An 18,927-nucleotide genomic window follows, 5' to 3' on the forward strand; every position below is an offset into this window, starting at 1 on the left:
ACATTTTATTCCATGTTCATCAATTCCGACCGCTAAAAAATTAGCTAAACTGTTCATTACACATGTCTACCGCCTCCATGGCGCCCCCAAGCGGGTGATTTCAGACCGCGGGCCACAGTTCACTTCCAAATTTTGGAGGGAATTTCTTACATTACTTGGATCTAATCAAGCTTTGAGTTCCAGTTTTCATCCGGAGACTGACGGATCTACGGAGAAAATTAACTCTTTATTGGAACAATATTTAAGATGTTTCACAAATCATCAGCAGGATGATTGGTCTGAGCTCCTTCCTTTTGCTGAAGTAGCTTATAATAACACAGTGCATCAAAGCACTGGATTTACACCATACAAAATAGCATCTGGCCAGGACTTTCCACCTTTTCCAGAATTACCTCTTAAAAACCTCCCTGAACTCTCAGCAGACCAATGGATAAACAACATTATAACTCTATGGCCACTAATTGTGAAATCTCTAGAAAAAGCAAAAAGCCAGCATAAAAAATTCGCCGATAAAAAACGCACTGCAAACCCACTTTGGAAGGTAGGCGACCTAGTTTGGCTTTCTACAAAAAACTTGAAATCTTCCCAACCATCTAAAAAACTTGCTCCAAAATATGTGGGACCTTTCCCAATTGAGAAAGTTATAAATCCTGTGGCATTTAAGTTATCTTTGCCAAAGCATTATAGAAATATTCATCCTGTTTTCCATGCAAATTTGTTGAAAGCATTCAAACCCTCTGAAGCATGGCATCCTGATCCATCTCCACCAACACCTATCATGATTGAAGGACAAAGTCACTTTGAAGTAAAAGACGTTTTGGACTCTAGAAAACATAAAGGCAAACTCCAGTACCTGATTCAATGGAAACATTTTCCCAAAACCCATCACGAATGGGTGGACAGTGTTAATGTTAAAGCACCTAAACTACTTGATCGTTTCCACTCAAAGTACCCTGACAAGCCTAAGTAACCATTTTGATGTTCATTATTGTAATTCTATTTTCTTTTTCAGATTTTCTTCCGAATGTAGGAACATTTGTTCTGTTGGAGGGCGGCATGTCAGGATCTACGCAAACCAGATTCTTCAATTGTTTTAATATGCTTTAATTACTAATTATACTTTTGCTTTAACTGCGAATCATAGATCAATAGTGTAATGCTGGGAATGTTATTCTAACCGTTTGCTTGACCTGCCATAAAGGGGGGAAAGGAGGAAGCCAGGTGCCGTTATCTCTATCTTGAGCCAGACATCCAAGGCCAGGAGGTGTGAGAACTGGAGCAAGGCACGAAGAGCTGCAAGCGGGAATAGAAACCTAGAAGGGGGGGAAGTTGGGCTTAAAAAGACAAGGCTTTGCTATGTTGAGGCAGACTCAACAAACTATGGTGCTGTATGCTTCTCCTGAATAAAGAAATCTGTGATGGAACTCTTTGGACTCCAGAGGATTTACTGAACTTTGGGACTGAGTGTGCAGACTATGACACAAAATTTGTCTCTTGAACTTAGATATTAGAAAACACATGGTATCGCAGGTGCTATAAAAGTGTGCCTCTGTGTTTAGATTTAGCTTCACATTGTCTATTTTCCAGCTCTGGCTTTCTCTTTTTCCATTTCAATGTTTGCTGTTTGTACCTTTATGCATTCTTTTTCTCTTCTATATATTTGGTTGAATTAAATAAACTTAATCTACATTTTAATGCTAGTAATGTAAAGTCTTAATTTAATATAATTTATAATCTAGAATGTTTGATCTGCTGACAGTTTTGGTCTTTTAATTTTTTAAACCCATTTAATTCTGTTTTATCATGTTCTTCATAGAGTAGTCTTTCAAGTTTTAATATTAGTAGTATCATTATTATAGTTAGATCTTAGTGTTTTATATTTACAAACCGAAGTTTTACAATTTTGGGTTAATATCCCATATAACACTGATATTTAAATGTTATTTGATACCTTGAATTCTAACTCCTATAATTCCAAATAGCCTGCTAGTGAATTTTTGTTGTTTAGTTGTTAAGTCGTGTCCGACTCTTCGTGACCCCATGAACCATATTGCGCCAGGCCTTCCTGTCCTTCACTGCCTCCCTGAGCTTGTTCAGTTTCATGCTCATTGCTTCAGTGATGCTATCTAACCATCTCATCCTCTGCCGTCCTCTTCTCCTTTTGCCTTCAATCTTTCCCAGCATCAGGGTCTTCTCCAAAGAGATCTCTCTTCGCATTAGGTGACCAAAATATCTGAGCTTGAGCTTCATTATCGATCCTTCCAATGAGCAATCAGGGTTGATTTCCTTTAGGATTGACTGGTTTGACCTCCTAGCAGTCCAGGGGACTCTCAAGAGTCTTCTCCAGCACCACAGTTCAAAGGCATCAATTCTTCGGCGCTCGGCCTTTTTTATGGTCCAGCTCTCACTACTACTGGAAAAACCATAGCTTTGACTATGCGGATCTTTGTCGGCAAGGTGACGTCTCTGCTTTTTAATATGCTATCTAGGCTTGCCATAGCTTTCCTCCCAAGGAGCAACCGTCTTTTAATTTCATGGCTGCAGTCTCCGTCTGCGGTGATCTTGGAGCCCAAATAAATGAAGTCTGTTACTGCTTCCATTTCTACCCCTTCTATTTGCCAGGAATTGATGGGTCCAGATGCCATGATCTTAGTTTTTTTAATGTTGAGTTTCAAGCCAGCTTTTGCACTCTCCTCTTTCACCCTCATCAAGAGGCTCTTTAGTTCTTCTTCACTTTCTGCCATTAGGGTGGTATCGTCCGCATATCTGAGGTTGTTGATGATTCTCCCTACAATCTTAATTCCGGCTTGTGATTCTTCCAGCCTGGCATTTCTCATGATGTACTCTGCATATAGGTTAAATAAGCAGGGTGACAGTATACAGCCTTGTCGTACACCTTTCCCTATTTTGAACCAATCGGTTGTTCCATGACCGGTTCTGACTGTTGCTTCTTGGCCCGCATACAGATTTCTCAGGAGACAGGTAAGGTGGTCTGGTACCCCCATCTCTTTCAGAATTTGCCACAGTTTGTTGTGATCCACACAATCAAAGGCTTTTGCATAGTCAATGAAACAGAAGTAGATATTTTTCTGGAACTCTCGTGCTTTCTCCATGATCCAGCGAATGTTGGCGATTTGATCTCTAGTTCCTCTGCCTCTTTGAAACCCAGCTTGTACATCCGGTAGTTCTCGGTTCATGTATTGCTGAAGCCTAGCTTGTAGGATTTTGAGCATAACCTTGCTAGCATGTGAAATGAGTGCAATTGTGCGATAGTTTGACCATTCTTTGGCGTTGCCCTTCTTTGGAATTGGAACGTAAACTGACCTTTTCCAATCCCGTGGCCACTGTTGCGTTTTCCAAACTTGCTGGCATATTGAGTGCAGCACTTTAACACCATCATCTTTTAGTATTTTAAATAACTCAGCTGGAATACTGTCATCTCCACTAGCTTTGTTGTTAGCAATGCTTCCTAAGGCCCACTTGACTTCACTCTCTAGGATGTCTGGCTCAAGGTCAGTGATCACACCAGCGTGGACATCAGGGACATTAAGATCTTTCTTGTATAGTTCTTCTGTGTATTCTTGCCACCTCTTCTTAATCTCTTCTGCTTCTGTTAGGTCTCTGCCTTTTTTGTCCTTTATCATGCCCATCTTTGCACTAAACGTTCCTTTCATATCTCCAATTTTCTTGTAGAGATCTCTAGTCTTCCCCATTCTATTGTTTTCCTCAATTTCTTTGCATTGTTCATTTAAGAAGGCCTTCTTATCTCTCCTTGCTATTTTCTGGAAATCTGCATTCAGTTGCTTATATCTTTCCCTTTCACCCTTGCTTTTTGCATTCCTTCTTTCCACAGCTATTTGTAAAGCCTCATCAGACAGCCATTTTGCTTTCTTGCATTTCTTTTTCTTTGGGATGGTTTTAGTTGCTGCCTCCTGTACAATGTTACAGACCTCCGTCCATAGTTCTTCAGGCACTCTGTCTACCAAATCTAATCCTCTAAATCTATTCATCACCTTCACTGTGTACTCACAAGGAATATGATCTAAGTCATACCTGAGTGGTCTAGTGGTTTTCCCTACGTTCTTCAATTTAAGCCTAAATTTTGCAGTAAGAAGCTCATGATCTGAGCCACAGTCAGCTCCTGGTCTTGTTTTTGCTGTCTGTATAGAGCTTCTCCATCTTTGGCTGCAAAGTATATAATCAATCTGGTTTCGGTATTGACCATCTGGTGATGTCCATGTGTAGAGTCGTCTCTTGTGTTGTTGGAAAAGAGTGTTTGCTATGACTAGCTTGTTCTCTTGACAGAACTCTATTAGCCTTTGCCCTGCTTCATTTTGTACTCCAAGGCCAAACTTGCCTGTTATTCCGATTACTCCTTGACTTCCTACTTTAGCATTCCAATCCCCTATGATGAAAAGGACATCTTTTTTTTGGTGCTAGTTCTAGAAGGTGTTGTAGGTCTTCATAGAAGCGGTCAACTTCAGCTTCTTCAGCATCAGTGGTTGGGGCATAGACTTGGATGACTATGATATTGAATGGTTTGCCTTGGATACGCACTGAGATCATTCTGTCGTTTTTGAGGTTGCACCCCATTACTGCCTTTCCCACTCTCTTATTGACTATGAGTGCAACTCCATTTCTTCTAAGGGTTTCTTGCCCACAGTAGTAGATATAATGGTCACCTGAATTAAATTCACCCATTCCCGTCCATTTCAGTTCGCTGATTCCCAAGATGTCGATGTTCAATCTTGTCATCTCATGTTTGACCACATCCAGCTTGCCTTGGTTCATAGATCTTACATTCCAGGTACTTATACAATATTGTTCTTTACAGCATCGGACCTTCTTTTCGCTTCCAGATACATCCACAGCTGAACGTCCTTTCGGCTTTGGCCCAGCCGCTTCACTCTTTCTGGAGCTACTTGGAATTGCCCTCCGCTCTTCCCCAGTAGCATATTGGACACCTTCCGACCTGAGGGGCTCATCTTCCGGCGTCATATCTTTTAGCCTTTTAACATTGTCCATGGGGTTTTCTTGGCAAGGATACTGGAGTGGGTTGCCATTTCCTTCTCCAGTGGACCACATTTTATCAGAACTCTCTGTCATGACCTGTCCGTCTTGGGTGGCCCTGCACGGTATAGCTCATGGCTTCACTGAGTTACACAAGCCCCTTCGCCACGACAAGGCAGTGATCCATGAAGGGGTGCTAGTGAATACCTAGCTGTAATGAAAGCTATGTTATGTGAAGTCCTTGGGATTCTCTGAGCTTGGTTCTTTTCTTGCAAACATTTCATTACCTGGCTAGGTAACATCTTCAGTGCTAAAATGGGATGAGGTTTGCTCTCTATTTATCTGCTGTGGCCTGCTTTGCCAGTGCTGGTGGGGGTGGGGGTTCTGTTTTGCTCTTCTGGTAGTTCATTGATTAGCATATGTTGACTGCTTGATTGTGTGCCCGGTGGTGGGTGACTTTTGCTTATCTGGGTGATGATTGCTGGAGATGATTGCTGGTGATTGAATGCTGGTGAGGCGATCTTCTGGTCTTTTGTCTCTTTTGAATAGTATATAGATGCTGTTAATCTCTATGTGTCTGTTAATTGCTGCCTTGTCTGAATACCAGGCTTCCAAGAATTCTCTTGCATATTTGGATTTGGCTTGGTCTAAAATGCTGACAGTGTCCACGCGTTGTGCAATTAAGGAATTTTCATCATGTCTTCTGACTGCTAGTTGGTGCTCATGGATGCATTCTGCTAGTCTTCTGCCTGTTTGTTCTACGTAGTGTTTGTAACAGTCCTTACACTGTATGTTGTAGATGACTCCTGTTTTATCTTCTTGGGCAACTGGGTCTTTTGGTTTACTTAGGATATTTTGGAGTGATTTTGTTGGTTTGTGTGCTACAGAGATGCCATATGGTTGAAATAATCTGTTGGTGGTTTCTGAGATGTTTCTGATGTATGGCAGTGTGATCCTTTTCATGGCTTGTGTCCATTCTGTTGTAGTAGGTTGAGTGGTCAGGCACTTTTTGATAAAGTTGCGTGGGTATCCATTTTGTTGGAAGATGTTATATAGGTGGTCTGTTTCCTTTTTATGCTGTTCTGGGTTGCTGCAATACGTTTGAGCTTGCTTGAATAACGTTCTTACACAGCTCCTCTTGTGGGAGGTCGGGTTGTTGCTTTGGTAGTGGGGTACTTGATTGGTGTGGGTTGTCTTCCATAAGGCAGACAATCATACCACAGATCAGAAGGACACGGCATCAACCCCAATTCAAAGCAGAAGACAGAGCAGCCGTCAATAGCCTAAGGAAGGACCAAACCATCACCATCCTCCCGGCAGACAAAGGCCGCACCACAGTTATTATGGATAAATCAGAATACCTGCAAAAAGCCAACAAGTTATTAGAAGACAAAGAAACCTATATCCCTGTTAACACCAACCCAATACAGAAACTAGACAATCTAATCGAGAGAACACTCAATGACCTAACTAAGAAAGGCCAGAACACAAAGGAAGAACAGTGGCAGATGAAAAGCAATGGACCCATCCTCCCACGCTTCTATGGACAACCAAAAATACACAAGCCTGACATACCACTCCGACCAATTGTATCTTTACCAGGGACTCCAACTTACAACATAGCGAAAGAACTGACAAAAAAGCTTGGACACCTCACAGAGAACAGTGAATATTTATCAACTCCTCACTGCAGTGCCTCCAGAAAATCAAAGATGTGCACATAGATGAAGATGAAATTATGGTCTAATTTGATGTCATAGCACTCTTCACATCCATAAACCCAGAACTAGTGAAAGAATCCATATCAGCTGTACTACACAAAACACCTGACTTAACCAAATACACCCAGATTGAAATACCCAGAATTACTGACCTCATCAACCTCTGCCTCACCACCTATTTTCAATTTGATGGACAAATATACCAACAAATCAGAGGCACACCCATGGGATCACCACTGTCAGGACTCATAGCAGAGATTGTAATGCAATGCCTAGAAGCTATAGCACTGCTACACATACAACCTAAAATATGGATCCGGTATGTAGATGACACATTTGTTATAATAAAAAAGAAACAACTAGAGAAGACACATGAAACCATTAACCACATCTTCAAAGGAATAAAATTCACCAAAGAAAACAACAACACACTACCCTTCCTGGATATCCTCATCAGCAGAGGAAACAACAGGAAATTAGAAACCCAAGTTTATCGGAAGACAACCCACACCAATCAAGTACCCCACTACCAAAGCAACAACCCGACCTCCCACAAGAGGAGCTGTGTAAGAACGTTATTCAAGCAAGCTCAAACGCATTGCAGCAACCCAGAACAGCAGAAAAAGGAAACAGACCACCTATACAACATCTTCCAACAGAATGGATACCCACGTAACTTTATCAAAAGGTGCCTGACCACTCAACCTACTACAACACAACCCACACAAGCCATGAAAAGGATCACACTGCCATACATCAGAAACATCTCAGAAACCACCAACAGATTATTTCAACCATATGGCATCTCTGTAGCACACAAACCAACAAAATCACTCCAAAATATCCTAAGTAAACCAAAAGACCCAGTTGCCCAAGAAGAAAAAACAGGAGTCATCTACAACATACAGTGTAAGGACTGTTACAAACACTACGTAGAACAAACAGGCAGAAGACTAGCAGAATGCATCCATGAGCACCAACTAGCAGTCAGAAGACATGATGAAAATTCCTTAATTGCACAACACGTGGACACTGTCAGCATTTTAGACCAAGCCAAATCCAAATATGCAAGAGAATTCTTGGAAGCCTGGTATTCAGACAAGGCAGCAATTAACAGACACATAGAGATTAACAGCGTCTACATACTATTCAAAAGAGACAAAAGACCAGAAGATCGCCTCACCAGCATTCAATCATCAGCAATCATCTCCAGCAATCATCACCCAGGTAAGCAAAAGTCACCCACCACCAGGCACACAATCAAGCAGTCAATATATGCTAATCAATGAACTACTAGAAGAGCAAAACAGAACCCCCACCCCCACCAGCACTGGCAAAGCAGGCCACAGCAGATAAATAGAGAGCAAACCTCATCCCATTTTAGCACTGAAGATGTTACCTAGCTGGGTAATGAAATGTTTGCAAGAAAAGAACCAAGCTCAGAGAACCCCAAGGACTCCAGAGTTCAACCCTGAGCTACACATATTCGCCTCCATTGATATGTTATGTGAGTTATGTGATGACAATATAAGCTGTTTTTTTAATTTGCTGACTATTTTTGCTCTATTTTTATTTTATTTATTTTATATTACAGGCAGTCCTTGCTTAGTGACCATCTGTTTAATGATGATTCGAAGTTACAATGGGCTTGGAAAATGTGCTTTACAACCTGTACTTGTACTTACGACCATCGCAAACTGTTGCCCCCGTGATGACATGATCACGATTTGCAACCTTTATGATGGTAGTTAAGGGAACCACTTGGTTGTTAAGTAAATCACATGGTCATTAAGTGAATTCCAGCAAAAAACAACTATTGGGAAAGCTGGATTTGCTTAATCACCATGTGATTCGCTTAACAATTGCGGCGATTCACTTAACAACCATCATAAAAATGGTTGTAAAATCAGGTCCAGTTATGTGGTGACCTGCTTAATGACCACCCCAGTTAACGACCAATTTTCTGGTCCCTATTGTGGTCATTAAGCAAGGACTACTTGTATTCTGGTATTTTAATTTATATTGTATTTTATTCTTTACTGTATTACAATTCTATGTTAGTGATGTTTATAATTATGTTATTAATGTGTTTTTCTATACATACATTCTTATTCCTCGAATGGTTCCAAGTCTATGTATTTTATACTGGTCTACAATTGAAATAAAGTTTTTGTTGAGTAGTAGCACCCCAAGCCACAAACATCAGAATAGTAAGGCTAAATATGAACCCTCTAAATACAACAAACACAAAGTTGATTATTATACTAGATATCTAAAATGTCAGTAACAATATTTTTGGAACTTTACAACTATTATTTAATTCCCAAGTAATGGATTAGAAGGTAGAACCACATACAAAACAAGGAATGTATGTAGCAGAGGTCAAATTATTCTTGATATTCTGTTTACAGCTGCAAAATGCTACAGGGAGGAAGATAATAAAATTACTTATCCAAGGTAAGTGAAGCTATTTGCCTAGCTGGTTTGTAAATAAATACTGCTTCGGGCATGTGACATAATTAGAAGAACAACCTCCAACAACCAGGGAAGACAAATTTAACATTTTTTTTCTCTTAAATAAAGAACAATAGTATTCAAATATCTTTATCAAGCTGGGCCCAGTACTAGAAATGGAACAAGTTAAGCCTTTTTGAAGCTCATATCAGCCTTCCCCAAACATGCACTTTCAGTACCATATACATATACTCCAACACACACATAAAGCATGAGGTTAGTAATATCCATTCAAAAGTGACATACTGTATTCACATTTGTGATGTTCTTTGCATGTATCACACAGCAACATCCATCAATTGCTCAAATTGAATCCATTTACTTCAATCTTCTCCATTCTTGTCCCCCAAAGCTTCAAAATAACTATACTTTAAAATCAAAGCAGGTCTCATAGCAAATTCAACATGTGCCAAGAAGCAACTCAATAATAATTCAGTGGTATGGAATGTTCTCAATAGGTGGGAATGGGAACCTGATAGCATGACTGAGGAAAACAAGGAAACCATGCAAGAATGAGAATGGAATGACTGGCAAAAAAAGAGGGTTAAGAAAAACAGAGATAAAAGTGATAGAAAAACAGATTCATATAACTATTTGGATAGGACATTTCCTAGCTCACAGGGAGAAACTATTTTTCAAGGTCCAAAGGAATCTAAGAACTACTTAAGAAATCCAAGATTTTAATGTGCTGGGTTTGAACACAAACATATCCAATCCAAGAAGAAAATCCCCAAAAGAGGGAAAAAACCCAATCTGGTTCATTAATTATGTGAAACAATGATTACTTTAGCCATGGATTATTAAATAACCCACAATTGGTGGAGTTCACAGAACAATCCAAACTCAACAAATCACCTTTTGCTTCATTCAGTCCAATAACAACAGAATATTGACAGATAGCTACAGAAAAAATAAATAAAAAGGGCAGCTGGAGAAGAAAAAGGGTAGATGGAATGACAATCCCTGAATATAAGAGCTCTACGCTGCAATATTTTGTTTGAGGGCCTCCATGTTGCTTTAAAACTGAGAAATGTATATATTTATCTCTCTATAGAGTATCTTACTTGACCTTTGCTCAAGGAGCCTATCTAGTCGGATTTAATACTGTTTCATTACACAATAGTTATTCCCTCTTTTACAGACTCTGAGCTACAAAGTTAGGGCTAGAAAAGATAATTCATTTTTAAAATGCCAAAAAATTATCTGTAGTCATTTTGTTATTACTGCAGACAAAGACCTTGAACTTCTCTCTAAAAATATTTGATACAATCACTTCCAGAGGTCAAAAATCACTACATACCACTGACACTGCTTCAAACTATAGCTGAATTGTAACTAGCTACTAGTCAGATGTTTATATTCCTTAAAACACAGTCTTCCAGGCCGAGAAGTTCTTTTCTATTATTCAAGGAAGTAAAAAGTAAAGTAGGTAGGAAATGGCTGGTGCTCTTATAAACATTTGTGAACTTGTTCTTTTTTGTAGAGTTATCATTACTGCTACAGCAGTGTCTGATCAGATTTCACCAGAGGAATAAGGAAAAATATCCTTATTGGGCTTTCACTGCATTCCCTTTTTATCAGTTTCAATCTTTAATATACATCTATGTTTTCTAGGAACATCCAGGAGAAACCAGAACGGGCTTGCTTCGTGGCGGGATAAGAAGTCTGACTAAGAGAGAAAAATTTTATTAACAACATGAGTCAGTCCTTTTTGATCTAATGACGACACAACAAAACTATCTTGCCCTCTTTGTCATGGTATTTGTGTGAAATCCAGCCACTGTATTGTATAAAGCAAATCCAAGATCCAATAGTTTCTTCAATTGTACTGCTCAATTAAGAGCAAATCCTGTGAAAAAATGCAGGATGAAAAAGAAACAGTATGAAGGTGCTAGGATTGGATTGAGAAAAATAAATTTCGTATGCATAAGATCTCATCCTCTCATAACCCAGTCTTCAGCAGACTTCAGTGAAGCACTTGAGGATCATAAACAAGGTCTACAATATTACACAATGGACTCTGAATGGAGGAAAAGAGCCTGTGGGGTTTTTTGTTTTGTTTTTGTTCTTTCATTATTTAGCAATTAGAGTATGTAGGAATTTGATTTGCTTTTTATGTTCAGAGTAAACATAATTTAAATAATAGTGTTAAACAGTATTAATTTTGCTGTAATAGACTAGTATAATCATACCCCCAAAGCTGTAATATTAGTTATTCTATAACGGAAGGACCTCTGATTCAAACACTGATAGTAGGTTGCATGTTTAGCTACAAATAGTCGCTTAACAATTGTGACTATGGTGGCCCACCATATAAGACCTTTCTCCAAAAGATATTGAAAAGCAGGTATTCCCTTCTTAATAATTCATCAAACCAGGAGACTATGAAGCCAGCTGAGTGACTTTGGGCCAGTCACTCTCTCTTAGCCCAACCCAACTCACAGGGTTGTTGTTGCCGAGAAATAGGAGGCAGGAGTATTAAGTATGTTCACCACCTTGAGTTCTATATTAAAAAGGTGGGATAAAAATCTAATAATAACGTATGAATGAATCGGAACCAATTTCTATTCAGCTGATGTTTTTAGACTAGTGAGACTACACCGTGTGCACAATTATTAGGCAAGTGAGTATTTTGACCATATCATCATTTTTATGCATATTTTCCACCTCCAAGCTGTATAAACTTGAATGCTGATTGGATATAAGCATATCAGGTGATGTGTATTTATGTAATGAGGGAGGGTGTGGCCTAAGGAGATCAACACCCTATATCAAGGTGTGCATAATTATGAGGCAGCTTCTTTTCCTCAGGCAAAATGGGCCAAAAAAGAGATTTAACTGACTCTGAAAAGTCAAAAATTGTAAGAAGTCTTTCAGAGGGATGCAGCACTCTTGAAAATGCTAAGATATTGGGGCGTGACCACAGAACGATCAAACATTTTGTTGCAAATAGTCAACAGGGTTGCAAGAAATGTGTTGAGAAAAAAAAGATGCAAATTAACTGCCAAAGATTTGAGAAGAATCAAACGTGAAGCTACCAGGAACCCATTATCTTCCAGTGCTGTCATATTCCAGAACTGCAACCTACCTGGAGTGCCCAAAGTACAAGGTGTTCAGTGCTCAGAGACATGGCCAAGGTATGGAAGGTTGAAACTCGACCACCACGGAACAAGACACATAAGTTGAAACGCCAAGACTGGGCCAAGAAATATCTGAAGACAGATTTTTCAAAGGTTTTATGAGATGAGAGTGACTCTTGACAGACCAGATGGATGGGCCGATGGCTGGATCAGTAATGGGTACAGAGCTCCACTTCGACTCAGACGCCAGCAAGGTGGAGGTGGGGTACTGGTATGGGCTGGTATTATTACAGATGAGCTAGTTGGACCTTTTCCGGTTGAAGATGGACTCAAAATCAACTCCCAAACCTACTGCCAGTTTTTAGAAGATGCTTTCTTCAAGCAGTGGTACAGGAAAAAGTCTGTATCTTTCAAGAGGACCATGATGTTTATGCAGGACAATGCTCCATCGCATGCATCGAAGTACTCCACTGCGTGGCTAGCCAGTAAAGGCCTCAAAGATGAAAGAATAATGACATGGCCCCCTTCCTCACCTGACCTAAACCCTACTGAGAACTTGTGGGCCCTTCTCAAACGGGAGATTTATGGTGAAGGAAAACATTACACCTCTCTGAACAGTGTCTGGGAGGCTGTGGTTGCTGCTGCACAAAAAGTTGATCGTCAACAGATCAAGAAACTGACAGACTCCATGAATGGAACGCTTATGACTGTTATTGCAAAGAAGGGCGGCTACATTGGTCACTGATTTTTTGTTTGAAATGTCAGAAATGTTTATTTGTAAATTTTGAGTTGTTTATTATTCTCACTTTAACAGATGAAAATGAGTGAGATGGGGGAATTTTAGTTTTTCATTTAGTTGCATAATAATTCTGCACACTAATAGTTGCCCAATAATTGTGCACACATAGATATGCTCCTAAGAAAGCCAAAACCTCCCTTTTACTTCCTTAAATATTCAGGTTTGAGGTTTATTAACATTTTGGATTTACTGAGAGCACTGTAGTTGTTCAATAATGAAATTCATCCTCAAAAATACGACTTGCCTAATAATTGTGCATGCAGTGTACAGACAAGTAATACAAAATATGAACAACAATACAGGAAACATATGGCCAATACTGGAAATACAGGTAGTCCTTGCTATCTGACTACAATCGGGACTGAAACTTCGGTCGCTAAGCAATGTGGTCGTTAGGTGAAAATCACGTGACTGCATCGTTTAGCAACCACAATCCCAGCAGTCTCAGTTGCCGTTAAGTGAATGTCCCAGTTGTTAGGCAAGGAAACTTCCTGCCATCTTCCCACAATCAAGTCAGTGGGAAAGCCAGCAGGAAGTTGCAAGCCCCAGGCCCTGCCAGGTGAGGGAAGGAGGGGGTGCATGAGGGTACATGGGAGGGTTGGGTCGGGTGCACAGAGGTGCGGTGCATGTTGGGTGTGCAAGGGCCTCCCTCCCCCATCCTCCGTGGCTGAAAATCCTGCTTGGATTTTTGGCACAAAGCTTTTTCAGGCAGCCCCCAGAGCTCTGTTTGCTAAACTCCCCATGGGGGCTGCCTGAAAAACTTTCATGCTGAAAACCAAGCAGGATTTTGGCATGGGGAGTTTAGCGCATGGAGCTGTGTGCTAAACTCCCCGTGCCAAAATCCTGTTTGGATTTCGGCACAGAGCTTTTTCAGGCAGCTCTCAGAGACAAGAGGGAGTGTTCTTGGCAGGCGGCAGCGGCTTGCGACTTTCCCTGCGGGCTACTTTCCTGGCAGGCAGCAGGGAAGATTGTAAATGGCGATCACATGATTGTGGGGTGCTTGACAACCAGTCGTAAGGGCGAACCAATTGCCAAGGGCCCAGATCGCCATAACTTCAGATCAGGTTGTAAGTACCTTCATTCAGTGCCATTGTAACTTTGAATGGTTGCTGAACGAAAGGCCTGATAGAGAGGACTACCTGTAAAACCTATTTTATTAATGCTATTGCAGTATTTGAAAAAAAATCATTTTCTAAAAAGCTTGTTTACCATAGACACACCACACTTCATATAAGAACTCACATCCCATTTTCAGTTCAACTGAGTCATGACTCTAAAACTGCTGACTTCAGTAATAAACAGGTTAAATATTAAGTTTTAAGAACATCAGAAGACAGATTCCAAGCAATCATTCACTCTTACACATAGTGAATTACAGTTGAGGCTTTATACTGGCGGTTCTTAAACTGGGTGCATGGACTATTAGGAAACCATGAATGGTCCTCAGGGAGGTTGTGAACCAGGTGCCAAACAACAACAGCAGCAACAAAAACCACTCATTCTTTCTCCATCAGTTTCTTTCCTATTACTTTGAAAAATGTATTTGGGGAAAATTTGTATTTATATATAATAAAATTATTATTAAGGCACTGCTTCACTCCAAAGTATAGGGTGCGCTGGATGTATAATTATCACTGCCATGTTATGATGTCTTGAACAGTTTTCTGCTGATAAAAATTAAAGAAAAAATACCCTGCCATTATGAACATTTGTTATTGTTCAATCAGGTCAATATGAATTTTAAAGTAAAACTGTAGACTTTTCAAAAGCTCACTATAATTTTTTAATGCCAGACTAATTGTATTATTATTTCATACTTGTGGATACCTGATGTTAAGGAGGCATGGAAATATCATATATTTACAGTTTAATATAAGGAAATAAATTCTGTGTGTATAGATTTATGTGCATTTTCCTGGAGAAAAGAGTCTACAGCTTTGATTAGATTCACGGAAGGATCTGTGAACACAGAAAGGTTAAGAAACATGGTTTACATCATAACTAGCTCAGATATAAGACAATTCTACCATTTTTTAAAAAAAATTAAGCTAAGGATTTTTAAATAAAGTAAAGGTGAAGGCGATCTTCTGAGCTAGGATCAATTGTTTTCAATAATCATCCACTATATTGGTAGCCAGCTGACAAAGATTCTTACAGATAGTTTACCATGACCAGCAACCAGAATTGTAATTCTTCTCAACAATTGTTTTTTCAGTGTATGCCACAACAAAAATCTGCACCCATGAATAGATTAATTCTCCCTTCTTTTGACAGACACCGTTTGGAAACAATTCCCCATTGTTTAAGCTAAAACATTGGGCCTCAACCAGCTAAAAACAAATGCCTATTAATATTACAAAGTTTCCCACTGGTCCTTGATAGTATACAGACTAACTCAATCTCCAATTTCTGTTAAAAACTTTAAGTCTCCTTCAGGTTTCATTCAACTTCTGGTAACTCTCTGGACATGTTTATGATATTTTCCTGGCAGGAATAAAAGAGTGATTTTTTCTTTCTTTCTCTCTCTCTCTTTAAAAAAAAAAAAAAACTTTCAAGTCCAGCTTATACCCTGATTATTTTTTGATGATCTCCCATCCAAAACTGCAAATGTATACTTAACAGATCTGGTTGAGGATAAAGAATCCCTGAGGAAGTGAATTGGGATAGGAACAAGGCAATTCACAACTGAGTGATGCTGTAACCACCCTATTTTTAGCCATGAAGGCTGCCTGAATCTTATGCAAAGACTGAGTAGAAGAGATTACAATTTAACATTTCCAAAATCAACTGCTAGCTGGTTTAGGATACAATGTAATAGCTTTCATTTTTATATGTGACTCTATTAAAATGAATATTCATATAATTAGACCATGCATGCTCAACACCATTTATTTCAATTAAGCTTGAACATTTTTTTAGACTAACAACTATTAAGACATATTATCACTTGTTTTTAGCTAGTAAAACATGGAACAGAATCATTTATAAACACTGCTTTCAACCATTACAAAATGCATAGTTCACCATAGTATATCATGGTTAAAAATGGCCAGATGTAGTAGTAATTCTGTGTTTGGACAAATGCTTATCCATAAACCAGCCATGCTGTCGTTTGTAGGAAGAGCCAGTGTCAGGCCCAGCCCAAGAACGACAATGAGGCGGTCCAGTCCAGTCCAGTCCCGTTCCTTTATTAGCTTGCACCTAATAGACAGAATCTCGCCAGACTAAACCTATGCTAAAGCAACTGGTGGATATACCCCATGAGACTCTAGGGAGAGGCCAGTCTCAGCTTCTTCCTATTCTCACGGTCCTGCTGAGGGCTGAGAAAGCACTTGCTCTGTAACCTCTCCAGGAATGCTCCCCCTCCCTTCTGATAACCTTGATCCTCCATTCCAGTATCTTCCTCGCACATGCCTTCCATCACATCCAGCAAGAACAGCAGTAAAATATAAAATATAGAATTATTTCATGTTTAAATTTGGTCCTCTTGTGCTATTAATATCCACAAATGAAGCACTCTATAGTCTGACATAAGACTATACAAGTTACTTCCATCATAAGTCAAACTCTTGGGATATTTTTTAACTTCCTAGCCTAGTCTATCTCCCATCCAAGTTCAAACCACACCAATCCCTGCTTCACTTTCAATGATCAACCAAGTTCAGCCACATGCTGAGAAATCTTGGGTCCAATTTCTATTATTGTCCTTTAAAAGCAGCCAGGATTCAATCAAACTTTTTCAAACTATGATTTCTCATGTGAAAAGAAATAACTATAGCAAATAAACTTATCTGTATTGACCATTTTGAACAAATTAATTATGGGCATTAACACTATAGTAAAGTCAAATATGTGCAGTAATCTTTCAACAAAAAGAATTTGGTAGTAAGTTGTATAAAAATTGTACCAAGAGAACAAGTGTCCTGGATTTTGTCTATTCTGATTCCTAAAACTAATCTAATATAATTTCAGTAAGAAACTTCCCAGTATTAACTAGACAATGTAAGCATGTACTTTGGGGTGACATCATTTAGATCAACCTAAAATTAGTGTTCACAAAATTTTAAAAATCTTTAAGAGACTGAACTTAATAGAAAGATTAAAATCAAAACATTTCTTGAGATCAGAGCATTACAGCAATTTCTAGCCTACAGAAGTGATATTTTTCTCCCACTAGAAATAAGAATTAGTTTGGCTGGTTGATGAGACTACATTTTCTCTTACCCATATAAACCCAGTAACATTTCCTACAACTTCTCAACAACCACAGCTTAATAATAAAGAACATGTTTTAACTGTTCTTGGACAGGAGAGAAGACTTCTTTGTCCATTCATTTCAAAGGAAAGCAAAAGGAACTAAGATAGACATACTATATATAAAGGAATCCTCAATGCCAATTGCATTCTTGTCCAAGCTATATCACTGGGAGACAGCGGGAGGAAGAACATTTTTAGATGAGAAAGTGGTTCCCAATGCAAATGAAGCTGCATTGATCAGCACAGGGTATTCATGGAGGAATGTAAAAGCCTCCATGCCAGATCCAACCAAAGGTTATTTAGGGACTGATGAGATGCCCATATACAACCCAAGCAGGACATGAGCATAACCTTTCTGCTTATGCTTCCTAACAAGTGGTATTCAAGGACCTACTGATTCGAATACTGGAGATAAAATACCAAGCTAAAATAACCTTATTTTCCACAAACAGTTCAAACCTCAGATCAGCAGGACATTACCTTATGTACCCCCCAACGATTTTTAGTCCCAATGCTCATTTAGTAAAGCTTTAATGATATACGCAAAAAGTAACTAAAGATGGTGGAGCAACACCGTTTACATTCAGAGTGCATGATGATTATCATAATTATTGACCTACCTAGCGGAAAAGAGGAGCGTACCATTCCCGAGTTGGCAGAGAGCAGGACCGAAGAAATCCCCCCTCTTTAGGACTGGGGAATTGCTGGGTTTGGCCGAGTGTGACTTGTGCTTCTTTGGGATACGAAAACGATACACTGGGAGAAGAGCGTGGCTATTTTCCCCACTGAAACTCCCAAGCAAGGCGAGGAAACCTCTAGGCAATCGGGAGGTCCCAATATAGGTAGGCCAAGCATCCCCATCTCCGAGACACACTCAGGCCCCACCACAGGCTGAGAGCAGGACAAGAGTTAACGGGCAGGAGACCCGGCTCCCTGAAGGAGGTTTTTCCGCAGGGAAAGGAGGACGGACAGCAAACGGCGGCTGAGAAAGGAAAGCGTTTCGCCCTCCGTGCCGGAAGGGCTGCATGCGCTATTCAGCGGGGAGAAGCAGAAAAGAGGAGCCGAGCGCCCTCGCCCTCCTACCTGCGCGGCCGGCGTTGCCATTTCGGCTCCTTCTCCTCAGGGAGGCGGGGGTCCCAAGCCTCCGGGCCTGGCCTCCACGGCCACCGCCTCCCCCTCCACCAGCACGGCAGGGAGGACCGCGCCAGGGGCTGCAGCGGCCATGGAGGAGCCGGAGCTGCTGCGGGCAGCGGCGGAAAAAGACCAACCACCGGAACCGCCGCCGCCGCCGCCGCCCGCGACAATCCCAATTCACTCCCCGATTGACGGGCAGCGAACTCCGCCCTCTGCTCCACATCCTTTGCTTCGACTGGCCAATTAGGATCCGGGCCCCGGGCTCTCGGTTCCCTCCTACCTGGCCACATTCTCCAATCGGAATTCAGCTTTCGCCAAGGCACCGGATCCTGGTTCTGCCCCACTAGATGCCTCCGTTCATAGAGCAAAGCGAGGGAGATCCAGCTACCCACGGCCCCAGCCGCGGCGATAG

The 18,927-nt window shown here is 40.4% G+C and overlaps 1 protein-coding gene across 7 annotated transcripts in view; it reads right to left on the minus strand.

Annotated features, from left to right (window-relative positions):
* Positions 1-18,719, minus strand: part of EVI5L (ecotropic viral integration site 5 like) — an 85,358-nt gene extending 66,639 nt beyond the window's left edge. For all 7 annotated transcript variants that reach the window (XR_015794716.1, XR_015794714.1, XR_015794715.1 and 4 more), the window contains exon 1: positions 18,465-18,719. The gene's annotated coding sequence lies outside the window, so the exon portion shown is untranslated. The remainder of the gene's footprint in view (positions 1-18,464) is intronic.
* Positions 18,720-18,927: the final 208 nt, after the last annotated feature.

Source organism: Python bivittatus, unplaced genomic scaffold, assembly GCF_059951505.1.
Source record: "Python bivittatus isolate LINGU-HERP-01145 unplaced genomic scaffold, Pbiv_v1 ctg000080_np1212, whole genome shotgun sequence".
NCBI lineage: Eukaryota > Metazoa > Chordata > Lepidosauria > Squamata > Pythonidae > Python > Python bivittatus.